This window comes from Lates calcarifer, linkage group LG7_2 (genome assembly GCF_001640805.2).
Source record: "Lates calcarifer isolate ASB-BC8 linkage group LG7_2, TLL_Latcal_v3, whole genome shotgun sequence".
In the NCBI taxonomy this organism is placed as follows: domain Eukaryota; kingdom Metazoa; phylum Chordata; class Actinopteri; family Centropomidae; genus Lates; species Lates calcarifer.
Genome location: NC_066854.1, coordinates 9,439,325 through 9,459,816, shown reverse-complemented (window position 1 = coordinate 9,459,816; position 20,492 = coordinate 9,439,325). Strand labels below are relative to the sequence as shown.

Below are 20,492 nucleotides of genomic sequence, written 5' to 3'. Positions count from 1 at the left end.
ACAGTTGGGAAGAACACATGAACATAACACACTAGGAAGCACACAATTAAGACACTTGAGAGGAACAACGCATTAAAACAGTTGGGAAGATCACATGAACATAACACACTTGCAACAAGACAGTAGAGGGAACACAATTAAGACACTTGAGAGGAACAACGCATTAAAACAGTTGGGAAAATCACATGAACATAACACACTTGCAACAAGACAGTAGAGGGAACACAATTAAGACACTTGAGAGGAACAACGCATTAAAACAGTTGGGAAGATCACATGAACATAACACACTAGGGAGCACACAATTAAGACACTTGAGAGGAACAACGCATTAAAACAGTTGGGAAGATCACATGAACATAACACACTTGCAACAAGACAGTAGAGGGAACACAATTAAGACACTTGAGAGGAACAACGCATTAAAACAGTTGGGAAGATCACATGAACATAACACACTAGGGAGCACACAATTAAGACACTTGAGAGGAACAACGCATTAAAACAGTTGGGAAGATCACATGAACATAACACACTTGCAACAAGACAGTAGAGGGAACACAATTAAGACACTTGAGAGGAACAACGCATTAAAACAGTTGGGAAGATCACATGAACATAACACACTAGGGAGCACACAATTAAGACAGTTGAGAGGAACAACGCATTAAAACAGTTGGGAAGAACACATGAACATAACACACTAGGAAGCACACAATTAAGACAGTTGAGAGGAACAACGCATTAAAACAGTTGGGAAGATCACATGAACATAACACACTTGCAACAAGACAGTAGAGGGAACACAATTAAGACACTTGAGAGGAACAACGCATTAAAACAGTTGGGAAGATCACATGAACATAACACACTAGGGAGCACACAATTAAGACAGTTGAGAGGAACAACGCATTAAAACAGTTGGGAAGATCACATGAACATAACACACTTGCAACAAGACAGTAGAGGGAACACAATTAAGACACTTGAGAGGAACAACGCATTAAAACAGTTGGGAAGATCACATGAACATAACACACTTGCAACAAGACAGTAGAGGGAACACAATTAAGACAGTTGAGATGAACAACACATTAAAACAGTTGGGAAGAACACATGAACATAACACACTAGGAAGCACACAATTAAGACACTTGAGAGGAACAACGCATTAAAACAGTTGGGAAGATCACATGAACATAACACACTAGGGAGCACACAATTAAGACACTTGAGGGGAACAACACATTAAAACAGTTGGGAAGATCACATGAACATAACACACTTGCAACAAGACAGTAGAGGGAACACAATTAAGACAGTTGAGATTAACAACACATTAAAACAGTTGGGAAGAACACATGAACATAAGACACTAGGGAGCACACAATTAAGACAGTTGGGAAGAACACATGAACATAACACACTAGGAAGCACACAATTAAGACAGTTGAGAGGAACAACGCATTAAAACAGTTGGGAAGATCACATGAACATAACACACTTGCAACAAGACAGTAGAGGGAACACAATTAAGACACTTGAGAGGAACAACGCATTAAAACAGTTGGGAAGATCACATGAACATAACACACTTGCAACAAGACAGTAGAGGGAACACAATTAAGACACTTGAGAGGAACAACGCATTAAAACAGTTGGGAAGATCACATGAACATAACACACTTGCAACAAGACAGTAGAGGGAACACAATTAAGACAGTTGAGATGAACAACACATTAAAACAGTTGGGAAGAACACATGAACATAACACACTAGGAAACACACAATTAAGACACTTGAGAGGAACAACGCATTAAAACAGTTGGGAAGATCACATGAACATAACACACTTGCAACAAGACAGTAGAGGGAACACAATTAAGACACTTGAGAGGAACAACGCATTAAAACAGTTGGGAAGAACACATGAACATAACACACTAGGAAGCACACAATTAAGACAGTTGGGAAGAACACATGAACATAACACACTAGGAAGCACACAATTAAGACACTTGAGAGGAACAACGCATTAAAACAGTTGGGAAGATCACATGAACATAACACACTAGGGAGCACACAATTAAGACACTTGAGGGGAACAACACATTAAAACAGTTGGGAAGATCACATGAACATAACACACTTGCAACAAGACAGTAGAGGGAACACAATTAAGACAGTTGAGATTAACAACACATTAAAACAGTTGGGAAGAACACATGAACATAAGACACTAGGGAGCACACAATTAAGACACTTGAGAGGAACAACGCATTAAAACAGTTGGGAAGATCACATGAACATAACACACTTGCAACAAGACAGTAGAGGGAACACAATTAAGACACTTGAGAGGAACAACGCATTAAAACAGTTGGGAAGATCACATGAACATAACACACTTGCAACAAGACAGTAGAGGGAACACAATTAAGACAGTTGAGATGAACAACACATTAAAACAGTTGGGAAGAACACATGAACATAACACACTAGGAAGCACACAATTAAGACACTTGAGAGGAACAACGCATTAAAACAGTTGGGAAGATCACATGAACATAACACACTTGCAACAAGACAGTAGAGGGAACACAATTAAGACACTTGAGAGGAACAACGCATTAAAACAGTTGGGAAGATCACATGAACATAACACACTAGGGAGCACACAATTAAGACACTTGAGAGGAACAACGCATTAAAACAGTTGGGAAGATCACATGAACATAACACACTTCCAACAACACAGTAGACGGAACACAATTAAGACACTTGAGAGGAACAACGCATTAAAACAGTTGGGAAGATCACATGAACATAACACACTAGGGAGCACACAATTAAGACACTTGAGAGAAACAACGCATTAAAACAGTTGGGAAGATCACATGAACATAACACACTTGCAACAAGACAGTAGAGGGAACACAATTAAGACAGTTGAGAGGAACAACGCATTAAAACAGTTGGGAAGCACACAATTAAGACACTTGAGAGAAACAACGCATTAAAACAGTTGGGAAGAACACATGAACATAACACACTAGGAAGCACACAATTAAGACACTTGAGAGGAACAACGCATTAAAACAGTTGGGAAGAACACATGAACAGAAGACACTTGCAACAACACAGTAGAGGGAACACAATTGAGAAGAACAACGCATTAAGACACTTGGGAAGAACACATGAACATAAGACACTTCCAACAACACAGTAGAGGGAACACAATTAAGACAGGAACAACACATTAAAACAGTTGGGAAGATCACATAAGACACTTGCAACAAGACAGTAGGCAGAATACAATAACAACAGACCATACATATAAAAAAACTCACATACTTTGACTAACGCAAACAAATACACATGAAACAAAAATAATACTAAATAACATTGATTAAACAAAACACTGTGACAATATTTACACACTGTCTTTAATTTTATTAACTAGACAACATTTGACATTTCTACAAGATCACTTTTGTAATATCAATTTGAAAACACATACAAAACTTATACTATTACTTTTAATCCAATTAATACTAAACATAAGCAATCTCAGTACTCTCTCTTGCACACTTGATGTGAATTACATGCACGCCTCTCAAACACTCTGTGTGATCACAGACACACCTGCAGGAAACATACAAAGACAAATGATGAGTACACTACTGGCAATTCAACAACACAACTGAAACGAAACATGTCAAAAGTTTTGTCCTTTGACATCGCCTACTTACCACTCTTACCATATAAATGAATTCCCCAAAACGCAGCACTGTTGATTTCACTGTGTCTCATTTACAAAAGGGATTCCTTCTGTTCTTTTACTGCACCTGGACTGGATGAAAGAAAACAACACAGATTAGATAAACTCACTCCTGCTCTTGTCCTTTTTCACCAACACATCACATAACAAAAAAACACCTATCTTCACATAAGAATGGTTGATTAATTGGAAAGTTACACTACATGATTGTCTGTTGTCACTGCAAAACAACAAGCGGTACATCGGCACCTCTCTGCTCGAGAAAAGACATTGTCCCATGTTTGAACTTTCCACTTCCAGGCAAAGCTTCACATTCTCTTGGGAGGCTTTTACACTGACATAAATGCTGCAGGTACTCAACAACACAAGTAAATAAGTGTCTCATTTATCTTCAATATAAAAATCAATGTACCACAGATATTAAATAACAATACTACGACCAATGACCTCAGACACTTAAAAATCACCTTTCATTTACAAATTCCATGAACACCTCTCCAAGCACTCTTGACTCCCTGCCATTACATGATAGCGTTTCACAGACCTATACGTACAGCATTATGAAACACAGACAAATCAACAACAGAAATTAAAAAAATATAGACACAACTAAATTCCCTTACACTAATGAATTTTGTAGTTAACCACCACATCTGAATGCTCATAAAGCTTGTTAGCATCCTCAACCATTTGTAGACTTTAACTGCAAGCACGACAGGCCCAAAAACAAAACATTACAATAATCCAGTAATTCTTACACCTACTTTGACAAATATAAACTTTTAAATTCTGTGTAACACACTAATGCCATTTCAACTTAGTCACATGAAAATCCTGACAAAATAATATTCTCTCTTAGCATATCCACTAAAGCCAGTGAAACCGCACACTGACAACTAGCATCCTATTGAATAAATGTATTTTGACACAATCTCTTCTGCATGACTTTTACACTTGAAATTTAAAGACTTTCAATTTAGGCTTTCTCTTCTACTCTACACTTTTATATTTCTGTCAAACTGCAACTGGGATAATGACAGCATCACAATAAACACTGACCTTCTGGAAACATCTTCATTTCTGTCTCTTCTCTCTGTCATTTAATGCTTGAACTTTGAATTCTGTGGAGAAAAACACAATACACATTCATATAAGCATGTAACTTTTAACACATCAACGTAAAAACATTGCTGGGTTTTCAACGCTCAAACTGTACAGATAGAGACACAAGTAAAAGACGCTAAATTCTTCTTGTTCTGGATTCATCACTTGTTTTCTACACAGAAGAATCTCCTCATATTCACACAAAAGCACTGGATGGAAATGTTTGTTTCTCCATCGTAAGATAAATTTTAACTACATTTGGTCTACAAATGCAAACAAAATGAGAGACAGATAACCAACATGATATATAATTTAATGGCAGTGTTCTGTGTTGGACAGGTGATGAAGCTTTTTGTGAATTACCTGGAGGCCTCTGTCCTGGTCTAAACAATTCCTTCATTGTACAAAGATTCTCTGATCGTGGACATGAAGTGGAGACACCTGGAGGACATAAAGAGAGAAACATACAAAGCACAATGATCAATACACTGTGACCTGTTCATCAACACTTTAACCATGAAAACACAATGTCACATATGACAATCACATGGAATCATGTACGTTTTTGAAAGCACGGTTTTAACATATGGTATTTTAAATTATACTTCACTCCTCAGACAGAAAATTACCTCACAACTATTAACAATTCTTATGTATTACTATAACCGCTACTATTTTCTTACACGATTAAACAGCTATAATTACTATTATAAATACAGAGCAGACACGTGTACCACTAAGCAAAAGTACTAAGTTATCAGAGTAACTTCGTGACATCAGGTGTACTATGAACAGTGGATAGCTTTTACCCAGGGTAATTAAAGCTACATCTCTGAACTGCTATCTACCTAAGTACTAGCCCCATACGTAGATACCAGCACAACAGCAAAGAGAGCCTAACTCTGCAGGACAGGGTTTGTCTAAAAACCGTCAGCCCCGACCCCCACCAAAAAAAGAACATATGTAGCAGATGGTGACGTATGTGAACCAATATATGGTGTTTTTTATGCACTGCATTTTCAACTTTTTATTTTGTTATTTTTCTTCCTCACAGTCAAGCAACAAAAATTACCATCATTACTGTTACATATTATCAATTTCAATAATTCTTTACATGGGGGTGTAACTATTATGGTCCTGAGAGACAATATAATGCAACAGGGTGTTGTAAATGTAGTACAGCACACAAAGGTGAGTCAGAGCTTTACAGTTGATAATAAAGCACAGTAAGCTTTGTGGAACACACTGGCAGAGAGATGCAAGACAGTAGAGTACGTGAGACTATTAGACAACAGCAGCAGAACTGACTAGACTAGACTACTATATTAAATGACACTACTACTATATCAAACCAAAACATGCAGTATTAATAATGGGAAACATGAATGTGTACCACTTTATAAAATCTCTCTATTTCATCCAGCTTCACATTTCCACTGAGGCTGAAATACTGTTAACATGAAGTTCATACTAAACATAACAGCATTACATTCAAACATATACAGCCAGAGTGTTCCACACAAATCATCATTCACAGTGAGTCGCAGCTCATATTACACATTAAAATTCCACAGAACGTGTGACCACTCTCCCTGGCTTTGTTGACAGCTGCGGTGTCGTTACAGTCTCTTTACATTCCTCGTAAACCCACAGAATTAACATGCGCTCTTCCTCTGAGAATTGACTCAACTTACCGACAACTTCACCACAAACAAATGGTGACCGGATCAATGAATAAAATAGTGCCACACAAACGACAAAGAGGCAAAAAAACTAAATTGCAAAACGATCACAAGGCCACACTGAAAACCACTAGACCCGCAACAAGAAGAAACGTGACGACGATAATCCACCATAAACTGACTTAAAATGACCAAGCTGGAGCTACAAACTACAAAGAAGCAGTAAACTGCTAAGGTATGCTAATGGCATTCTAGTAATGGTACAGAGATGCAAACGCACAGACTAATAAGCAGTTGCCTGAGCCACAGAAACACAATTACACTTCAACCCAAACAAAGAAAAAAGACGCCAAAAAACATCCTCAAACGATAAGGCTAATGTTAACGCTTGCTATTAGTGAGACTGGACGCTGAGCACACCTGCGGCGAGGGCGTTAGCATTAGCCTCCCCTCGCCGCAGGTGTGCTCAGCGTCCAGTCTCACCCGTGTTCAACAAAAAACAACTCCAGAGTTTCTTTTAGCATCACATCCGTGTTAGACACAAAGTTTAAGCATCCGGACCTCGATGGCGACGTTCCCCCGCACAACTGGCAAACGGAAGTAATGATCCGAACGTGGCTCATATCTGATTCACCTCTCTGAACAGCTCCTCCCAGAAGCTCGAGCCACGACATACCAATGACGACATACGTTAGCTAACAGGAAGATGCTCTACTGCTATTGCGAATCTGAGACTCCAATAAACCCATTTTAAGCATCTAAACAGTTTACGACACGAGTAAAGGTGCTTTTTCACAAAATGTTAAATATCGAACTCAATTTCATTACATTATAAAACACTTGGGTCTTATACGCAAGTACTTTGGAAGGTTAACAAAAAGACGTAAAAATCGAGAAATGAGCATCATACCAGATAAACAGTGCAATATATCTCGTGGTTAGAACCCATATAAACATTATAGAGAGAGATTAAAAACCCATCACGTGTACCACGGGAGACTTGGAATACCAAGCTCAGCATTTCCTTAAGTCATTATGCATAAATAGTGTGTGGTATAGCCAATATATATTTTCTCTATTTTTGAACACCTTCACTGACAATAAAAACTGACACATTGATTATTACACTTTGATGTGGGTATGAGCTTTCTTGAATACTTGTCTTATTTTTTGCCACAGAAAATACATGTGTTCTGCATTTTGGAATGAATTCTCTCATTTACTCAAACAAATAAATTAGTACTTGAGTCCTGACATATTTTTTTAAATTATAAAACACTTGGCAGCATCAGACCCCCAAGGGTTAATGATAAACTGTGCAATATATCCTCGAGGTTAGAACCCATATATACATAAAGAGAGATTAAAAATCTATCACATGTACCCCAACGGACTCATATATTGTGGAGAGGTAGGGGGACTTGGAATGCCAAGCTCAGCATTTCCTTAAGTCATTATGCATAAATAGTGTGTGATATAGCCAATATATATTTTCCCTATATTTTGAACACCTTAACTAACAATAAAAACTGAAAAACAGTGACAGTGACTCATTTACTCTAACAAAAAACAAAGCAATCCCAAGTAATCAGTAGTCAAACAAATAAATTACAGAGAGTACTGACAAGCTGACGAAAACCGCTCAAACAACTCATATTTACTACAAACAAAACAAATCTCTGACAGCAAATGGTCAAAAGAAAAGTATCAAACAATGGCTCTCTTGCAAAATTGTGAGCCTAATATTTTTTCCTGTTCTGAACACAGGATGAAATTGGATAAAGTATCCAAAAAGACTTTGAGACAAAGGATGCTGTTGTCTAAAGCTGCATTTTCCGAATAACGTAGAAGATCGCCAATAACTTAATAACTGTATGATGACCCCTAATACGTAACCCAAATGTATGTTACGATAACTGCGAGTAAATGCATTGTACAATTAAACCAATATGATCATATGTGCCCAGTGTACAGTTCATAACTGTAAAGCGAAAAGTGAATACGATTCTGCGACATAAAGCCTCATTGTTTCAGGAATTATTCCACTAAAGCCATGATCACTGATATATTATACATGTATGGATATAAGAGTAAATGCACAATGTAAACATACAAGGATTACAACAACTGAAATATTTGGACCTCTGCTCTCCACAGCAACCAACCTGTAAACCTTTAAACTTGACCTATATTGTACCTTTGCATTCTCTGATCAATATGGTGAAATTTACCATCGTATGTCACTGCTATCACCTTTATATGTTCTTACATCAGGTACAGTAAGTATCCAGAAAACGTCGAGTGGACATATTGACCAGCATAAAGTCCTGCAGCCTGGTCTGACACCAGCTGTATGTGTACAGTGTCTCCTTGTCGTAATGGCAGTACAGCACTCCCTGAAGCCTGATCCAGCAAGCCCTTTTTGAACGCATCGTAAGTGTACATCACTGGCTCATTGTTCTTCATCAGTGCCACCCACACATTACCTCCTTTGCAGTGAACATGTTAGCAAAGTAGTAGAACCCTGGCATGGTACAGGTGAAAATACCAGTTTGGGGATTGTACTCTTGATTGCCATTGTGCACGAGTTTGTCAAAGATGACAGGAGAGAACGGATTTGTGAGCTTACCGGTTAAATGACACTAAAAGCCTAAAAACCCAAACCCCTGGCTAAAAATGTCACTGTACAGTAAGGCCTCAAAAACCATCAGTGAATGTCATACTACAGTAATACAGTCTAAAGTTACCTGTGACAATTGTGTGAGTCTAATCTATCGGCAAGAAGCCCCCGCAAAGTTCCGCTGTTAAAAATAACCTGCGCTAAAGAGGATGCAATTTGCAAAACAACATATCGACTTGCCTACACAGAAATGGAGAAACATTTTCTGGACTGATGAAAGTGAGATTGTTCTTTTTGGGTACAAGGGCAGCAGAAAGTTTGTCACACAACACTGAATTCAAGCCACAGTACGCTCTGGAGACCGTGAAGCATGGTGGTGCGAGCATCGTGACGTGCGGCTGTTTCTCTTACTGTGGTATCGGGCCTATTTATCGCAGACCGTGGATCTATTTGCTGACATCAAAATAGTTGAAGAGATCGTGCGGCCTTATGCTAAAGAACAAATGGGTGTTTCAAAAACACAACAACCCCAAACTCACCAGTAAACGAGCCGCATCTAGGTCCCAGACCAACAAAATTAAGGTTATGGAGTAGCCAGCCCAATCCCCGCACCTTAATCCCATAGAAAACCTCTGCGGTAACATCAAAAATACTGTTTCTGACACAAAACCAACAACTGCAAAGGAATTGTGCAAGGTTGTCAAATCATCCTGGGCTAAAATACCTGTTTACAAGTGCCAGAACTTGGTCTACTCCATGCAGCACACATGTGAAGCAGTTCTCAAAAAATGTCACATGTAACTTTAGACCGTCTTCAATGTGTCTGGATTTGATCATTGACTGAGTGTCATTCTGTTGTTGGATGCATTTGAAAGCATTGGAGATCATTTTAGGTGAGGAGCCTATTATTTTCTGCTCTTGTTTATATGTTTTCTCCTGTGTTAAATATTATATGCATGTGAATATTATTAAGTTTACAATTTCAATTTGACATTCTATTGGCAGAGAATATTTGTCATGTCTACATTACAAGATCACTTTTCTGATATTAATTTGAAAATACACTCAAAAATTATACCGCTTTTTGACACCTTGCCGTAACGTGACATTTTCACTTCTACTTTATATTACTACGACTTCTAAAATACACAACATAAACAATGACAGTACTCTCTGTTACACACATCACTTAAAGCTGTTGGTGAATTACCTGGAGGCCTCTATCCTGCTCTCAAAGAACTTCGCCATTGTACAAAGACTTTCTGTAATCGTGAACAAAGTGCAGACACCTGGAGAAAACATAAAACGCAAAATGATCAGTACACTACTGCCTACTCCTCGTCGACACTTGAACGTTTAACTACATATTTTTCTCTCTTACTATACTGGCAATTTTTGACACCTGACTATTACTTTTACTGATTCTACCTACATCTACTAACAGATTACTTTGACGTGCAACATCAATACTCAAATCCAATCTATCGCTGTGTACACGGTCCTGTATATATAATCTATTATTCTTGTTGTGACTGATAAAGTATTATATTACTCAAATAAATACTTCTAAAGAGGACTTTGCCACTGTGTTTACTATTATATCACAGTGACTATTATTAGCCAGAGCTTAGGGTTACGTGATTTCTCACATCACAAGATCACTTTTATGACATTAATTTGAAAACAGACTCAAAAGTGATACGCTGACATTTCTGACACCTTATTATACTATGATATGCTGCCTTGTGCCATATATTGACATTCACACCTATACCTCATTGTATATAAAGTTGCACTGTTAAAGAGGACCTCTCCAATCTCATTGTACTTTTACTATAGTGACAATAAATAGCATTCTATTCTTACTACACTATGCTATTTTTGGAGCACTTTTCACACCTTTCTACTCTACGACCATTTTTTATGCACATTATTTGTCTTGTTGCGTACTTGGTGTGTTTCATTGGTTGCTAGCTAACACAACCATACCTCTCCGTGGCGGCGGGAGCCCGGTCTCGTCTGTCTGCCAAAACTAGTCCCCCTGGATACCCCTACAATGAAAAGCAATCTGAATACAAATCCTCAACGACCTCGTAAAACGTATAGCGCGTCGTCAATAACGCCTACACCCGTTTCCGCTGTTCATATGTTTCTCTCTTTACGTTTAAATCAAATTAAAGAATGAAATTACTCTACTCTTATCGAACCAGAGCCGCGTAACATCATAGTAGACTAAGGCATGGAAAACACTCAAATACTGTTATAGTACTGCAAATTACCAGTCTTACCATATAAGTGCTCTGTGTTGGACAGGTGATGAAGCTGTTTGTGAATTACCTGGAGGCCTCTGTCCTGGTCTAAACAATTCCTTCATTGTACAAAGATTCTCTGATCGTGGACGTGAAGTGGAGACACCTGGAGGAAATAAAGAGAGAAACATACAAAGCACAATGATCAATACATTGTGACCTGTTCATCAACACTTTAACCAAGAACACAAAGTGTCACAGAAAATGGGCTGTCACATATGACAAGAACAAGCATCACATCTTTGAGAAGCAATCACAATTACAGCTGCGAGCAGCGTTGAAAGGGCCGTCGCGGGAGTGGCGACCGCGGGGTCAACGCAGGTCACAGGGCATACGCTGGCGTAACAGTTCACACTTCCGAGATGTACCGAAGCGTCCCCACAACATAATATTCCCACCTCTGCGTTTAACTATGGAGACGCTGTTCTTCGGGTGATACGCCTCTCCCCTCTTCCTCCAAACACAAGCAGTGTTTCTGTGGCCAAACAGCTCTAGTTTTGAGCATATATAAATAATTTGTGATTAAACAAGGCTTATAATGAAGTGATTTGAACAATGAATTGCTCATCTGCCTAAAGTCAGGGCGAAGCCACTAACCAGCTGTAGCCTGCTGGCCAAACAGGTGGTTTGACAAAGAAAAGGTAAAGGCCAGCAGCTTTTACTTTTCAATGTACTTGTCGTCAACTTGAGTGGCTTATATTCTGCTGGTTCACCTCGACACTGGTGGACCTAGTGCACTTTTCCTGTCGCCGTACACTGTGAAACACAAAAATATCAGCCGACCCCGTGTGAAATCAGAACAAACAACAGTTTTAAGGCTGATCAACTCCTCCTCCCCTCCCCCCTCAAACACACACACACACAGATACCCCCTTCCAAAAACCCATCAGAGAGTACTACAATGGCTCCATCTGCTGGATAAAGTAGTGAATCACTGCAAAAGAACACCTGCCATCTCAGGTTTGTCAAGTCCAACTTTGACAGGCCAGAACGGGCACACGCTTCGACCAAAACTCACAATTTTCGCAGCTAGTCTTCCTCAAGGCCTTAAGGAGGTCCTGACAACATTTGAAATTAATCCGGGTCACCCTGCTTGTAACCGCACATCACACTATGAAATATGTCATTTCCTGCTATAAATAGGTGGCGCTACAACAATTGTATGAATATTGACATATGGATGTGTGCAGATAGGGACCATTAACAATACTGTACAGTTTGGACAAAGTATGGCTAAAATACAGCAAGTTTAGTGCAACTTTCTGTTCTGTGGCGAATGATCGAACTTTGAGTGGCCACCACGGCCACGCCCTTCAATGAAAACTCAAAAACTTGGCAATTTAACATCTTCTATATCTTAATAATGTATTTCCAAATTTTGAAGTGAATCAGAAAATGCATCTAGAAGGGTTTTAAAAATTCCCAACCCCTGGAAATGGCCGAAATGACACAATTTTTTCACCTTCCGGTCAAAATAAAAATACTTTCTGTTGGGTTTAGAATATGGCTCCAAGAGACTTTTTGTTCCGTCATGGGATGTTACATATGTGTGCAGATTTTCAGACTTTTAGGCGCAACGGGTTTGAGGGGCTGTTCCGTTTAAAAATGTAGGTGCCGCTACCGAGGCCATTTTGCCACGCCCATGCTCAAGACCCCTAAATTATTAAATTTTTTGCCGTGCCTGACGCATCTGCAAATTTTCAGGAGTTTTCATGTATGTTTAGGCCCTCAAAAAGGCCATTTTGTCGGCGGGGAAAAAAAATAATAAGAAAAATAATAAACCGAACGAAAACAAGAGGCTCCTTGCAACTCGTTGCTCGGACCCTAATAACTATTTGGGAAATCACATGGAATCATGTACAATAGTGTGAACTTTAAAAACTTTCATTTAAGTACATTTTTGACAGCAGGGTTTTAACTTCTAGTGTTTGTAATTATACTACTGTCCACACACAGAAAATTACCTCACAACTACTTATAGTTTTTATGTATTATTATAACTGCTACTCTTTTCTGACAGGATTAATAAGTCATGATTATATTAAATACAGAGCAGAGGCCTGTATTACTAAGCAAAGTTACTGGGTTATCACAGTAAATTGGAGACGTCACGTGTACCATCCCAGTTATCCTGTACTACAAAAGGTGGATAGGTTTTACCCAGGGGTTGTCTAAAAACCGTCAGCCCCGACCCCCACCAAAAAAAAAAACATATGTAGAAGACGGTGACGTATGTGAACCAATATATGGTGTTTTTTATGCACTGCATTTTCAACTTTTTATTTTGTTATTTTTCTTCCTCACAGTCAAGCAGCAAAAATTACCATCATTACTGTTACATATTATCAATTTCAATAATCCTTTAAATGTGGGTGGAAGTATTATTATCCTGAGAGACAATATAATGCGACAGGGTGTTGTAAATGTAGTACAGCACACAAAGGAGAGTCAGAGCTTTACAGTTGATAATGAAGCACAGTAAGCTTTGTGGAACACACTGGCAGAGAGATGCAAGACAGTAGAGGACATGACACTATTACACGACACTACTATTATATTAGGCAACAACAGACTAGATGACAGTACTATTTTATTAGACGACTACAACAGCAGAACTGACTACACTAGACTACTGGATGACAGTACTATATTAAATGACACTACTACTATATCAAACCAAAACATGCAGTATTATTGATGGGAAATACGAATGTGTACCACTTTATAGAATCTCTCTATTTCATCCAGGTTCACATTTCCACTGAGGCTGAAATACTGTTACCATGAAGTTCATACTCAACATAACAGCATTAAATTCAAACATATACAGCCACAGTGTTCCAGGCAGATCATCATTCACAGAGAGTAACAGCTCATTTTCAGACATGTGACCCACGTCTTGTCTGTAATCCAAGTATCTGAAAAATCATCACATATTTTCCGTATCCTTCCAGCTCATATTACAGATTAAGAATCCAGAGAACATGTGACCACTCTCCCTGGCTTTGTTGACAGCTGCGGTGTCGTTAGAGTCTCTTTAAATTCCTCGTAAACCCACAGAATTAACGTGCGCTCTTCGTCAGAGAATTAAGTCGACACTGACTCAACTTACTGACATCTTCACCGCAAACAAATGGTGAACGGATCAATGAATAACTATGGATAAAATAGTGCCACACAAACGACAAAGAGGCAAAAAAACTAAATTGCAAAACGATCACAATGCCACACTGAAAACGACTAGACCCGCAACTAGAAGAAACGTGACGACGATAATCCACCATAAACTGATTTAAAATGACCAAGCTGGAGCTACAAACTACAAAGAAGCAGTAAACTGCTAAGGTATGCTAGTGAAGCGAGCACTAAACAGTTGACAACGACGTGGCAGGGACACCTTAGCCACAGAAAAGAAAACACGATTACACTTCAACCCAAACAAATAAGATGCCAAAAACATCCTTAAACAATAAGGCTAATGCTAACGCTTACTATTACTGACACTGGACGCCGAGCACGCCTGCGGCGACGCGACGGTGTTACCATTAGCCTCGCCGCAGGTGTGCTCGGTGTCCAATCTCACCCGTGTTCGACAATAACTCTAAGCATCCGGACCTCGGTGGTGACGTTCTCCCGCACCACTGGCAAACGGAGGCGACGCTTCGAGCGTGGCTCATATCTGATTCGCCTCTCTGAACAGCTCCTCCCAGAAGCTCGTGACCAATAACGACACACGTCAGCTAACAGGAACACGCTCTACTCCAATTGCGAATCTGACACTTTTTTAAGCATCAAAAAAGTTTAGGAAACGAGTAAAGGTGCGTTTTCACAAAATGTTAAATATCGAACTCCATTTCTTTACCTTATAAAGCACTTGGGTCTTATATGCAAGTGCATTGAAAGCTTACTTTAAAAAAACACGTAAAAATCGAGAAATTACCATCACACCCGATAAACAGTGCAATATATCTCCTGATTAGAACCCATATATACATTATAAAGAGAGATTAAAATTCCATCACATGTACCCCGAGAAACTCATATATTGTGGAGAGGTAGGGGGACTTGGAATACCAAGCTCAGCATTTCCTTAAGTCATTATGCATAAATAGTGTGTGGTATAGCCAATATATATTTTCCCTATTTTTGAACACCTTCACTGACAATAAAAACTGACACATTGATTATTACACTTTGATGTGGGTATGAGCTTTCTAGAATACTTGTCTTATTTTTTGCCACAGAAAATACATGTGTTCTGCATTTTGGAATGAATTCTCTCATTTACTCCAACAAAAACAAAGCAATCCCAAAAATTGTGAGCCTAATATTTTTTTCTGTTCTGGACACAGGATGAAATTGGATAAAATATCCAAAAAGACTTTGAGACAAAGGATGCTGTTGTCTAAAGCTGCATTTTCCGAATAACGTAGAAGATCGCCAATAACTTAATAACTGTATGATGACCCCTAATACGTAACCCAAATGTATGTTACGATAACTGCGAGTAAATGCATTGTACAATTAAACCAATATGATCATATGTGCCCAGTGTACAGTTCATAACTGTAAAGCGAAAAGTGAATACGACTCTGCTACATAAAGCCTCATTGTTTCAGGAATTATTCCACTAAAGCCATGATCACTGATATATTATACATGTATGGATATAAGAGTAAATGCACAATGTAAACATACAAGGCTTATGACAACTGACATATTTGGTAGTATTTTGGACCTCTGCTCTCCACAGCAACCAACCTGTAAACCTTTATACTTGACCTATATTGTACCTTTGCATTCTCTGATCAATATGGTGAAATTTACCATCGTATGTCACTGCTATCACCTTTATATGTTCTTACATCACGTACAGTAAGTATCCAGAAAACGTTGAGTGGACATATTGACCAGCATAAAGTCCTGCAGCCTGGTCTGACGTCAGCTGTATGTGTACAGTGCCTCTGTGTCGTAATGGAAGTACAGCACTCCCTGAAGCCTGATCCAGCAAGCCCTTTTTGAACGCATCGTAATGGTACGTGCCTGGCTCATTGTTCTTTATCACTGCCACCCACACATTACCTCTTTTGCAGTGGACAAGCAAAGTAGTAGATCCCTGGCATGGTACAGGTGAAAATACCAGTTTGGGGATTGCCGTTGTGCAGCAGCTTGTCAAAGATGACCGGAGAGCCGACAGGAGGAAAAGGATTTGTTAGCTTAGCTGTGAATTGAGGCTAAAAATGTCACAGTCGAGTAAGCCGTGAAAAAATTTTCAGTGTATTTTTAAATTTATATCTTGAAAATGACCTTGAAATGCCAAACAAAATCTAAAATTGAGGTTTTGCACCCTAACCTCTTGTGAATAATATTCACGTTGATACATTATTAAACACAGTGTCAAAATATTCTTTAGACCTATTTATTTGAGTCACATAATCCTTTATCAGTCACAACAACAACAACAACAATAGAACAGAGCATTATAACTACAAGACTGTGTACACAGTGATAGTTGGAATTAACTACTGATATTGCACAGTTTGAAATAAGAAGTGACAAGCAAGTCAAAGTAATCTGTTACTAGATGTAGTTTGCAACAGTAAAAGTTAAATGCAAATTTAGAACTACTTTGTCATATAGAAGCAATGCAGAAGTAATAGTAATCCAAAACAGAAATAACAAGTACAATCAGGAGTCACTCAATGTAACAGTCAAGTGTCACACACTGTCAGTCTAGTCAGGAGTCTAATATGTAAAAAACTATTTGGACTTACAGATGAGTTTGTGTGATCAATGCGTGTTGTTGTCTGTGCAGAAGGAGAAGACCTGAAGTGGATGAAAGAAAAGCAAAGTGTTAGGAAGCTGTTGATGAAATAAAAGAGCTCTACCATCTAAGTGCTGTGAACTGTGTTCTATCTAAACTTTTGAGTGTTTATATCTCTATTTTGTTTTATACTTATCTTTAAAACTACCATAATTTCTGGACTATAAGCCGCTACTTTTTTGCTGCTCAAACAATGATGTGGCTAATTTCAGATCACTCATTTTGCACTTAATGCGCACACCCTCGTCATGGAAAACACACAAAGAAATGCATATGATGCATCATTGAGTCGATGGTGAGACGGCAGCGTGAATGTGTAAATATCTCATGTTAGAATGCAGCCACCTGTGATTTTTTTTTCCTATTCAAATTTAGCGTGTGCGCTCAACAGTCTGGAAATTACAGTAATTATAGAAAAGCATCACAAAACAAGAAAGCAAACATTTGGTGATGTCAGTGGGTCACAAGCTTGATGCACTGTCTCCACTATATACATTTTATAGAGCACTTACAACCTTCTTAATATCCAACAGTGCAAAATGTGAATTCTGGCATTTTTTCAACTGATCTTAACATTTTGATCAGGAGTGTACTATTTTCTGGCAATTTACATAACTAATCAGTTGTTGTTATATTCACTACAAAGCTCATTAAATAACAGGGATTTAAACAATAATACTGTTGCTAACGTGAACAACTCAGATCATCGACACGTACCTGTTTGGTTTGTAAGGTGGGAGCTGCTGTTTGTGTCCAGGCTGCAGCAGCTGAACCAGTAAACCTGGAAAACACAAGTACGACACTTGAAAAACAAGTAATCTAATTAATAAATAATAGTTTGCCTCCACAACTTCAATGGTGTAGAATACAACACTGAAAAATAAACACCTTGACAATCACTCAGCTCACACATTGAAACCTAGTCTTGAGGCTTAAAAGTGGTGGAGGAGCACATTTTTTTATAAAATTAAAATCTAGTTTTACCAGCTTGTATTCTACACAACGATCGCAATGTGATGCTTAACTGCCACACTGAAACACAAAATGGCCTCAAAGACACATTAAGTGACCTGGAATAGATACAGAACTACAATATGATGCAAAATGACCAAGATGGCGCACAACATTACAAAGACCCAGTAAAATGTCTGCAACGTAAATTGCACAGAGTTGCAAATGGAAGTGGAAACAGACAAACTTACTACTAAAAAGCTTGTCATATCATAACTTGCTCATACTGGCAAAACTTCTTAATTCATGACATAATCGGATATAATACTTTCAACATCGTAGCCCAAAAAGGCAATATAACTTATCTATGTAGCTTAATCCCCGACGTCTTGTTTTGTTTTTTATTAATTTTTGGATGCCTTTCGTTTTATAAATGTTGTTACCACCCGCTCAGTTCCTAGAACTACTGACTGAACTATAATTTCTTGAAACCGCAGTGAGTGTAAAGGAAAATAACAACATAAGGCTAATGCTAACACCTACGTGTATAGCAGCCAGGCACAGATGTAAATGATACAAACAAATAGCCACAAACCGATAACAACGACATGATAAACCACCATAAACGAAGTTACAGTGACCAGGATGGAACACAAAGTTACAGGATGCACAAGGTCGCTAAATTGGCTGTAAACGACTGCAACAGGAATTTAAACAATCAAGAGCGCCTGTGTCTTCACGTGTCTCGATTATGCTAACGCTAACCGCTAGCCAGTTCGTTACTTATCCTTACCTTCGCGCCGCAGATATATTCATCGTCCAGCCTCATTCGTGCTCGATAAAAATGCAGCTTCGAAATTTGTTTTAGCATCCAGGCTTCATCGGTAATTAATAACTTTCTCAGTACTGACAAACCGAGGCAACGTTCACCAACAATGGTTTTAAAATGTCTTCCAACGTGTTTCTCCGCGTCTCTGAGCTCCGCCCACAAGGTCATGACCTATGACGTCACACGACGACACTGGTTACTGGTGACTTTCAATAAAGAAAGAAAAACAGCACTTTTGACTAAACAATCATTCATCATTGATTTAAAATATATTTAGGTCATGAAGTTAGTTCACAGCAGTTAGATGGTCGAGGTCTTTTATCTAACACTTTGCTTTTCTTTCAGCTTCTGCCATCTTCTCCTCCTGCACCACGCATTAAGCAAGAGGAGAAACAGTAGGGGAATGACCCACAGTAAAGATCCAGCTGACAGTGAACAGGATTCCAACCGGCCTCTACCAGACCAGTCAACCACCCGGCCACTGACAAACCCACTGCACCACTGTGCATCTGATGTGAACAGAGCTCCGGGCGTATTTGACATCTTCATTTTGGCTGTTGAAAGTGAAAAACTCTTTGTCTCAACCAACAATTGAACTCACGAACTCTTGCTTCCCAGTCCATCTCCTTAACCACTGACCTACAGGGTGAGACACCTGAGGTTCTTTTTTCAAGCATTTCACTCTGTGATCTGCACACCAGCCTTAAAAAACTCACTGCCTCAACCAACAATTGAACTCACGAACACGAGTCAGTGTTCTACCAGTCTGCGCCATCTTGTCAGACAGTGGAGGACTCTTTCTTTAAGCATTTCAGCCTTTCTTTTGCACACCAGCCTTCAAAAACTCTTTGTCTCAACCAAGAATTGAACTCACAAACTCTTGAATCCCAGTCCATCTCCTTAACCACTGACCTACAGGATTAGACACCTGAGGTTCTTTTTTCAAGCATTTCACTCTGTGATCTGCACACCAGCCTTAAAAAACTCACTGCCTCAACCAAGAATTGAACTCAAGAACTCTTGAACACGAGTCAGTGTTCTACCAGTCTGCGCCATCTTGTCAGACAGTGGAGGACTCTTTCTTTAAGCATTTCAGCCTTTCTTTTGCACACCAGCCTTCAAAAACTCTTTGTCTCAACCAAGAATTGAACTCACAAACTCTTGATTCCCAGTCCATCTCCTTAACCACTGACCTACAGGATTAGACACCTGAGCTTCTTTTTTCAAGCATTTCACTCTGTGATCTGCACACCAGCCTTCAAAAACTCACTGCCTCAACCAAGCATTGAACTAACAAACTCTTGAACATGAGTCAGTGTTCTACCAGTCTGCGCCATCTTGTCAGACAGCTGAGACACATTCCTTTGAGCCTTTCAGTGTTTACTTTGAGT

General features: G+C 38.9%; 2 long non-coding RNA genes across 2 annotated transcripts in view; both read right to left on the bottom strand.

The window, feature by feature from the left end:
• Positions 1-3,254: 3,254 nt before the first annotated feature.
• LOC127139136 (uncharacterized) lies at positions 3,255-7,177 on the bottom strand. Its single transcript, XR_007809093.1, has 5 exons — positions 7,130-7,177; positions 5,250-5,327; positions 4,842-4,903; positions 3,763-3,854; positions 3,255-3,646 (listed from the first exon to the last, which is right to left on the bottom strand). It is a non-coding gene; the product is annotated as an uncharacterized LOC127139136 (long non-coding RNA).
• A 4,003-nt stretch (positions 7,178-11,180) lies between these two features.
• The window catches only part of LOC127139150 (uncharacterized), a 204,025-nt gene continuing 194,713 nt past the window's right edge, over positions 11,181-20,492 (bottom strand). Inside the window, exons 5-8 of the long non-coding RNA XR_007809139.1 lie at positions 18,039-18,102; positions 17,272-17,323; positions 11,526-11,603; positions 11,181-11,239 (exon numbers count right to left, since the gene is read on the bottom strand). This is a non-coding gene — a long non-coding RNA (uncharacterized LOC127139150). The remainder of the gene's footprint in view (positions 11,240-11,525; positions 11,604-17,271; positions 17,324-18,038; positions 18,103-20,492) is intronic.